At 33.7% G+C, this 8,154-nt stretch overlaps 1 long non-coding RNA gene across 1 annotated transcript; it reads left to right on the forward strand.

The window, feature by feature from the left end:
* Positions 1 to 4,396: 4,396 nt before the first annotated feature.
* LOC109583121 (uncharacterized) lies at positions 4,397 to 4,938 on the forward strand. Its single transcript, XR_002185379.1, has 3 exons — positions 4,397 to 4,587; positions 4,648 to 4,709; positions 4,765 to 4,938. It is a non-coding gene; the product is annotated as an uncharacterized LOC109583121 (long non-coding RNA).
* The last annotated feature ends 3,216 nt before the right edge of the window (positions 4,939 to 8,154 follow it).

Genomic DNA, 8,154 nt, shown 5'->3' on the forward strand with positions numbered 1-8,154 from the left:
AAACAAGATGAAGTAGGATTCCGAACGACCAATGAAAATACAAAATGAAAATCCTACTCGTGACGCAAATTCTACTTTACATTGTACTTTTAATGTTATGTAAGAATTACGGATCACCTTGCAATGTAGAGTCGAATTTGCGTCACGAGTAGGATTTTCATTTCGTATTTTCATTGGTCGTTTGGAATCCTACTTCATCTTGTTTTTAAAAAATTTTTATGTTCTTGTTTGTGTTGATTTTTTTATAATACCGTATAGCCACAAAGTTTCGAGGCAATAAACTTTCGCGAATCAGGCCACAAGTCTTTTTTCGCGAATTAACTTTCGCGGTTCCTGCTTTAAAGCACACGTGTTTATGGGCAATACGGATATTTCACGGAATTAACTTTCGCGAATACGGAAAATCCGCGAAAACAGCGAAAGTTGTACCCTCGAAATTAAGCGGCTATACGGTATTTTGTATTTTCGTTGGTTCTTCGGAATCATACTTCATCTTGTTTTTTTTTATTTTTATGTTCTTGTTTGTGTTGATTTCTAAAATAATATTTATAGTATTTCTTTAGTTACAATTGTATTACTTGTTGATTTTACACAAACAATTTTCTTTATTGTTATTATCATTGTTATAACATTTATGAGAGACAGAATTGAATAGACATGCTGAAGGAATATCAACTATCCTGATGGACGAGTGAAACTAATACTAGTCTTGACTAGTCCTTGTTCAAGAATCTGTGAGCTAAGAGTGTCCAACTTCCCTGCTATTCCTGTTCTTCCCGACTGTTATCATGAGTCATAACATTAATTAATTGTTTGTTTTTTAAAATAAAATAACACACTTGATAAAACAGTAACATGTAATATCAATTCCTTCTTTTAGCTAGAAACCTCCACTAAAGTTTTGCAGTAAGTTGATTCCAACCAAGCATAGCTTGGTAAAAAAATAACTTGCTTCTTCCAGAGCTGCACATTTGAGCATGCGCGACCACACCCAAATTTTGGAGCACATGGCAAGCTTCTTTAATTAACAAAATGGCGGCATGTAGCTAAGATGGCTCGATCCAGCAGTTACAGTATCACTTTTTCCTTACTTGAAGAATAATATGATGGGACATGGACCTGCGCATAGACTGTTGGAGTAGATTGGTGTAAGAATTATTCCTGTAGCACCAACTGATACTGAGATACACACCGACAACAGGATTGACAGGACTTGATGAAGATGATGATGAAGATGAAAAAAGGTGGCTGAACAAAATGGCCAGTTCGCCGATTTTTGACTTTTTGCTTAGACAAGGTCTAGACCCGCGCTAGTTGTACCATTGCGGTCCTCTGGTCAAGATAAGGTCCTCTATAAGTCTGGTAAGCATAGGAGCTCGTTTTCCAGGTATAGCAAGGCTGCAAAAGTCATGGCAGCCATTTCGTTTGGGGGTGAATCCTACTTAGTAACGCTACCGCGTTACTAATACATTCACCACTGTCTTCTCTATAAGTCTCTGTATTACATTTTTGTGTGTGTGTCTGTACAACTACTTTATTTATTCTACTTAACACTTATCATTATTCAAGACCGTTTGGTCTTTGGCCGGCAGTATGTATGGGTTGTGATTAATTATTTCTAATTTTTTGTTTTTTTGCAGTAATTAATTATTACTGTGAATTTGAAGAAAACAATTTTCACAAATGTCCACCGTTAACGTTTCTTCTCCTTCCATCTGAGCATTGGCTCGAACAGTAACCAAGAGTGACTGATGAGACAGTTTGTATCATTTGAGGTTGGTTTTAGATGATGTTACATGTACTACGCAATTTGTTTTCTTTTTAACTTTAACTTTACTTTAAATAACTTTACTGTATACAGATGGACAGCCAGCTTCCTGAGCTGACCGCCAAACAAAAAAAGATTAAACAGATAGAGAGAGAGAAAAAAAAGAGAAAATAAGAATAGTAAATAAGGAAATAATAAAAATAAAAATAAAATGAAATAACTACTAACATAAACAAATCAGGAATACATAGAGTTTACAGGAAGATTGGCACAAGAAAAGCAAGGACATACATAGTGATAAGAACAAACATTATTAGGGTCAAAATGAACAATAAAGTGATTCCAAAAAGTTTTCTTTACGTGTAATTTAATAGTTTCTTTAGATAGAGAGATTTTTACAGGTGGAAGAGAATTCCATAAACAAGGGAAGAGGGTGAAAAAAGTGTGATGTGAGGAGTGATGAGAAATAAAATTAAAAGGTAACTTGTGAAATGTAGATGATCGAGTAGAGGTAGACGAAAAAGAGAAATAATTTGAAGCATTAAAGTTAGAAGGTGAATCAGAGAAGTGAAAATTATTTAGAAAAAAGGAAATATCAGCTAGTTCAAATGTCATCATGAGGGGTAACATATTTAATTTAATGAGTCTAGTTTTGTAATCAGAATGGTAATCGCTTAAAATGAACTTAGTAGCTCGACGTTGTATTCTTTCTAGAAATAAAATGTCCTTTAAAAAATGAGGACGCCAGACAGTAGAAGCATATGTTAGCTTTGATCTAATTGAAGATGTATATAGCAACTTCCTAGTAGGTATATCAACAGCAGAACTAAAAGTTCTCCGTAGAAGACCTAGTGTTTTATATGCTGTAGCAGCTAACTGCTTGTAATGAGAAGACCATGACAGATCCTCCGATAATAGAACCCCTAAATCCTTTTGGGACACAACTGTAGAGACAGGAGAGCAGTTTAGATAATAGGTAGGGGAAAGAAGAGAGGAAGTAGAAAAGAAATGTACGACTGAACATTTAGTTACATTAAATGGTAGACACCAAGTATTACTCCATTGTGATAACTCATTTTGATCACGTTGAATCTGTACTGTGTCCGATGGAGAAGAGACAGACTTAAGACACTTAGTGTCATCTGCAAACATAAGCAGGCGAGAATAAATTTGCAATGTTTCATTTTTATTGTATAGTTTAAATTACCAAAAGTAACCTATATGACTGACTTTTTAACATTTGAAATTGGTTTTAAAATAATGTTCCGTGTTCTACTAATTTATCACTATTTGCTCCATCTTTTGTCATTTTCATGGTATGTAGATATTAGAAGTAACTAATCAGACTCAGTTCTTATCATTTGAAGTTTCAAAATGATGCCTTATGAACCACTAAATTATCACTTCTTTGAGTAAGTCATGCGACAGCTCTTATTACTTGTACTTTGTGTAGTAGTCACGGTGTAGTTATACCCAGATTGACCAAATTCTTAGTCAATTAAGGTTGTTTTTAGACATGTTTCATTTTTCTCTCACTTCACATTTGTTCTTTTCGCAGTTTGATATTGTTTATACCTGATGTGACTAATCATTTTATCATTTGGGCTTTGCACTATTTGCTACTTCTTTCTTCAGTTTTATGGTACTGTTTATACCAGGAGTCAGTGATCAGTGATCACATTTACAATTTGACAATGAAATAATGTATCTACTACTAATTTATCACTATTTGTCTTTCCTTTCTCAAGGTTTGTACTATGGATTTACCATGAGTGATTGATCAGGCAGTTGCTTTTTAACGACCTTGGAGCGTAGCCCCCAGGTCGTTCCTATAATTGATTTCACCGTCGCGCTATCTATATATATATATTTGTATGTCCACACTTACATTTCTTCTATACATGTTGTATTGGAGAAATAACAAAATTCATAAGCCTTAGCAACCACCCGCCCACGCTCCTTTACGTAGTGGGTGTGGTCACGGCAAACAAAATGGCGGCTTAAACTTGGGACAAAGTGAAGAGCTTTCTAACAGCAAGAGAACATAGAGATGCTGTCTGAAGACTTCTCTAGAAGCATTAGAAGGTAGAGAGAGCCTCTATAAGTCTTAATAAAATCCAGTTAGTCTTGCAAGGTGGTGAAATCAATTATAGGAATATTTTTTACACTGTTACGCTTGTTCATGATGTTTCATGTACAATAACTTCTCACTATTTAATACTTTGTTTTATAGTAAGGTGTAACCAGAAGTGACTAATCAAACTTAAGTCTCATCACATTTAAGGTAGGTTTTAAAATAATATGTAACATGAACTTCTATCTTTTCACTATTTGTTTCTATCTTAAGTTTCATCATATATTTGTACATAAACAGACATTTCTTTAGGTTGTTTCTTCAATTAATGTCATGTTTCACTCCACATTGGTTTGTTCTTTTCTATGTATTGTAGTATGGTTCATGCGTAAGGTGACTCATGAGAATCATTTGAAGTTGCTATTAATGATGCTTAATGTACTATTGACATTGTACTATTGACATTTCACTATCGTTTCTTTTTTTCAATTTCATTATTCAGATACCAAGAGTCACTGATCAAACTAATTTTACATTGGTTTTTGAAACTATGTTTAATGCTTGACTTACTTTTTATCTCTTTTCATTTTTCAGTTTCATAACAAACTGTGAGTGAATGATGAGACTGAGGTCCAATCAAGTGACGTTTTTTGGAATACTTACGCTTAATTTGCTACTCATTTTTGATCTGTTCCTTCTTTTCGTGGTATATACCAGGTGTAACTAATCGGACAGAGTATTGAAGGTTGGTTTTGTCAATGTTTTGTTCTACTTACCTCTAACCATCTGCATCTTCTTTCCTCAGTTTCATGGTATAATATACCAGGAGTGAATGATGATATCTAATTCGTATAATTTTTATATGAGGTTGTTTTCTGAAATGTTTCATGTTCTACTCCTTACCATTTCTTTTTTTCCGTAGGTCCTTCATATAGTTTAGATCTGAAGAGACTAATCTGGCTGTCTTCTTGTTATTACATATTGGCTTTGATAGAATTTTTTTCTGTTGCATACCTATTTTTTTAGTTTCATGCTATTGTTTATATAAGTATTGACTGACCAGACTACGTTGTCATAATTTGCAGTTTTAAAATGATCTATTATGTGTTACTTCTCTCTATTTGCTTCTTTCCGTTTCATAGTACAGTTTATGCCATTAGTGACCGATCAGACTGAATTTTTATTATTTGTGTCATTTGTAAGATTTTTCATGTGCTACTTACTATTTCTGTTTGAGTTTCTTGTATATTAATAACCAGGACTGTCTTTTGAACTTGAGTTATAATTTCAGGCTGGTTTTAAAATGATGTTTTGCTAGCTTCTCACAATTTACTTCCATTTTCTCAGTTTTATACTACAGTTTTGTACAAAGATTAACTTATCACACTTAATTTCTATTAATTCTGTTTGGTTTTTAAAGAATGTTAGATGTACTGCTGGCATCACACTATTTGTTTCTTTCTCAATTTGAGGGTCTAATAGTTTAAAATACGAGAAGTGACTTTTTGAGGTAGGTTTTTGAAATCATGTTTTGTGTACCACTGACTTTTTTTACTTCAGTTTCATTATATGACATTTTATAGTACCATACGTGATATGCCACTATGTTTTTAGGGAAGACCCTTTTCTCTGGGTTCCTAAGGGCTAAGAGACCCGACGTTTTACAGATTTTGATGGACTTTAGCAACTAAGAGCCTGCTAAAGTTTCATTCTTATCCCACATTCCTAAAAAAGGTTTTTATATTTTTTGGCTAAAACTCAACTGGGATGTAGTATTATATTTGACATTAAGTTTAAAATTATGTTCATGTACTACTAATGTCTCACTATTTGTTTTTTCTCACTTTCATTGTATTGTTTATAGAAATGTTGACTGATTATACTCAGTTCTTATTTTTTTAAATTAGTTTTGAAATGATGTTTCATGAACTACTAACTCCTCACTTTTTGTTTCTTTTCTTAGTTCTATAGTCTAGTTTAAATCAGAAGTGTTTAAGACAATGAGTTACCACCATTTGAGGTTGGTTTTAAGTATACTTTTTCTTCTCCTTCTATTTGTTTCTTATCTGAAGTCCATAGGCTATAGTCCATACCAGGAGTGAATGATCTGACTGCGTTTTGATTATGTAATGTCTCCAACTGACTTTAAATTTTTTTCTCAGTTTTATAGTAAAGTTTATACCAGCAGTGATTGATCTGACTGCAGTCTTATGATATATTGTTTTGAATTAATGTTTCAAGTACTATTTCTCACCATTTTGCTTCTTCCTTTACAGTTTCATGATACAGTTTATACAATTAGTTACTAATCATTATACTCAGTTTTTATCACATTAGTTTCGTTTTATAATGTTACGTAAGCTACTGACTACATTCCTTGTTTCTTCTTACCTCAGCTTTATAGTGCAGTTTAAAATACCTCAAATGACTGATCAGACTTCAAGTTTGCGAAACGATTTATGAACTATTAGTTTTCACAATTTCGTTTCTAAGTTTTATACTGTAGGGTATACCAGGAGTGAGTAATCAGGCAGTTTTTATCATTTAAGGTAGGTTTTACAATGACATTTCATGTACTACTAACATGTTACTATTTCTTGTCTTCTCTCACTTTCATAGTATAGTTCATGCCAGGAGTGACTGATAAGACTCCGTTCTCATCATTTGAAGTTACTTTTTTAATGTGTCATGAACTACTAATTTCTCACTATTTGTTGCTTCATTTCTTAGCTTCATAGTATGGTGTACACCAATTAAACTGAGTCCTTATCATTAAAAATAGGTTTTATGAAATATATTTCAGTTCCCCAACTTTTTGTTTCATCGTGCAGTTTTCACCTAGACTGACTCAGTTTTATCAATGGTTTTTAAATAATGTTTAATGTTTCACTTTACATTAATTTTGTTTCTTCTCTCTTAGTTTCATAGTGTGGTGACTGCCCAGTGACTTGTCAGACTGAATTTTAATCATCTGAGGTTTGTTTTAACATGACAATTAATTGACTTGTGATTTTTGACTATTTCTTCCTTTTTACAAAGGAAGTGGATATTGGTCCGGCAGTCCCTATATAGTATACTGGGGCTTCGCCCCAGTATACTAATACACGATTTTATATACAGATATCAAGTATAAATACGACAATCAGCAACGTTGATGCAGCAGGGTTGCGGTGGTGTTGTGGAGAGGCTGTCTGGATTGCACGGATGAAGTCAGCGGTTCGAATCCTGTCGGGACTATTGACTAAAACTATGCTGAAATGTTTGATTTTTTTTCTTTTTTTTTTTATCACTTTTTACTTTTTTTTTAAAATAAACACTCTCTCGTACATCTTAGCCTCCGGGGTCGTAGGGTTGGGATTGGGGTTTAGTGTTTAGTTTTTAGAGCACCCTCTCGTACATCTTAGCCTCCGGGGTCGTAGGGTTGGGATTGGGGTTTAGTGTTAAGTTTTTAGAGCACCCTTTCGTACATCTTAGCCTCCAGGGTCGTAGGGTTGGGATTGGGGTTTAGTGTTTAGTTTTTAGAGCACCCTCTCGTACATCTTGGCCTCCGGGATTGTAGGGTTTTGGGATTAGGGTTTCTTGATAAAAAAGACTAAGTTCCATTTTGCACTATTGCGCATGCGCACAAACTGTTTTACGGAGAACAACGGACTGCCGGATCTATAGCCCCACAGTAGGCGTCCGGCTGCTGGACCAATATTCACTTCCTTTTACAAATTCATGTTACAGTTTATATAAGGAGTCACTGATCAGTCATTTAAAGTAACTGAGTACAACTTTAACTTCCAATTATGAATGATAAGAACACTGTCTGGTCAGTCTCCTTTCGTACTTAAAATTGTACTTTAATCTGACAGAAAAGAAGATGCAAATAGTGAGAAGTTAGTAGTTCATAACACATCATTTTATAATAACCACAAATGATTCTGATCAGTCACACATGGTATACACTGTACAATGAAACTGAGAAATGAAGAAACAAATTGTGGAAAGTACAACAAAAAACATTTCAAAACTAACCTTCAATGATTAGAACTCAGTAATATCAGTTGCAAATGATATAAAATATACTATGAACCAGACAAAAGAAGCTAAAGATCAACAGCAAGTAGTACATAAAACATTTTAAAACCAAGCTCAAATCATAGGAGCTTAGACTGTTAGGTCCCTCATGGTATACAACATACAATGAAACTGAGAAAAGAAGCAAATTAAAATTTAGGCAAAAATTAAGTATCATAACAAAAGCAAACGTCAAATAAGTTTAATTACACACTTTTCCTCCAAACTACATCGTGAAATTGAGAAAAGT

Source organism: Amphimedon queenslandica, unplaced genomic scaffold, assembly GCF_000090795.2.
Source record: "Amphimedon queenslandica unplaced genomic scaffold, v1.1 AMPQUscaffold_13326, whole genome shotgun sequence".
Taxonomy (NCBI): domain Eukaryota; kingdom Metazoa; phylum Porifera; class Demospongiae; order Haplosclerida; family Niphatidae; genus Amphimedon; species Amphimedon queenslandica.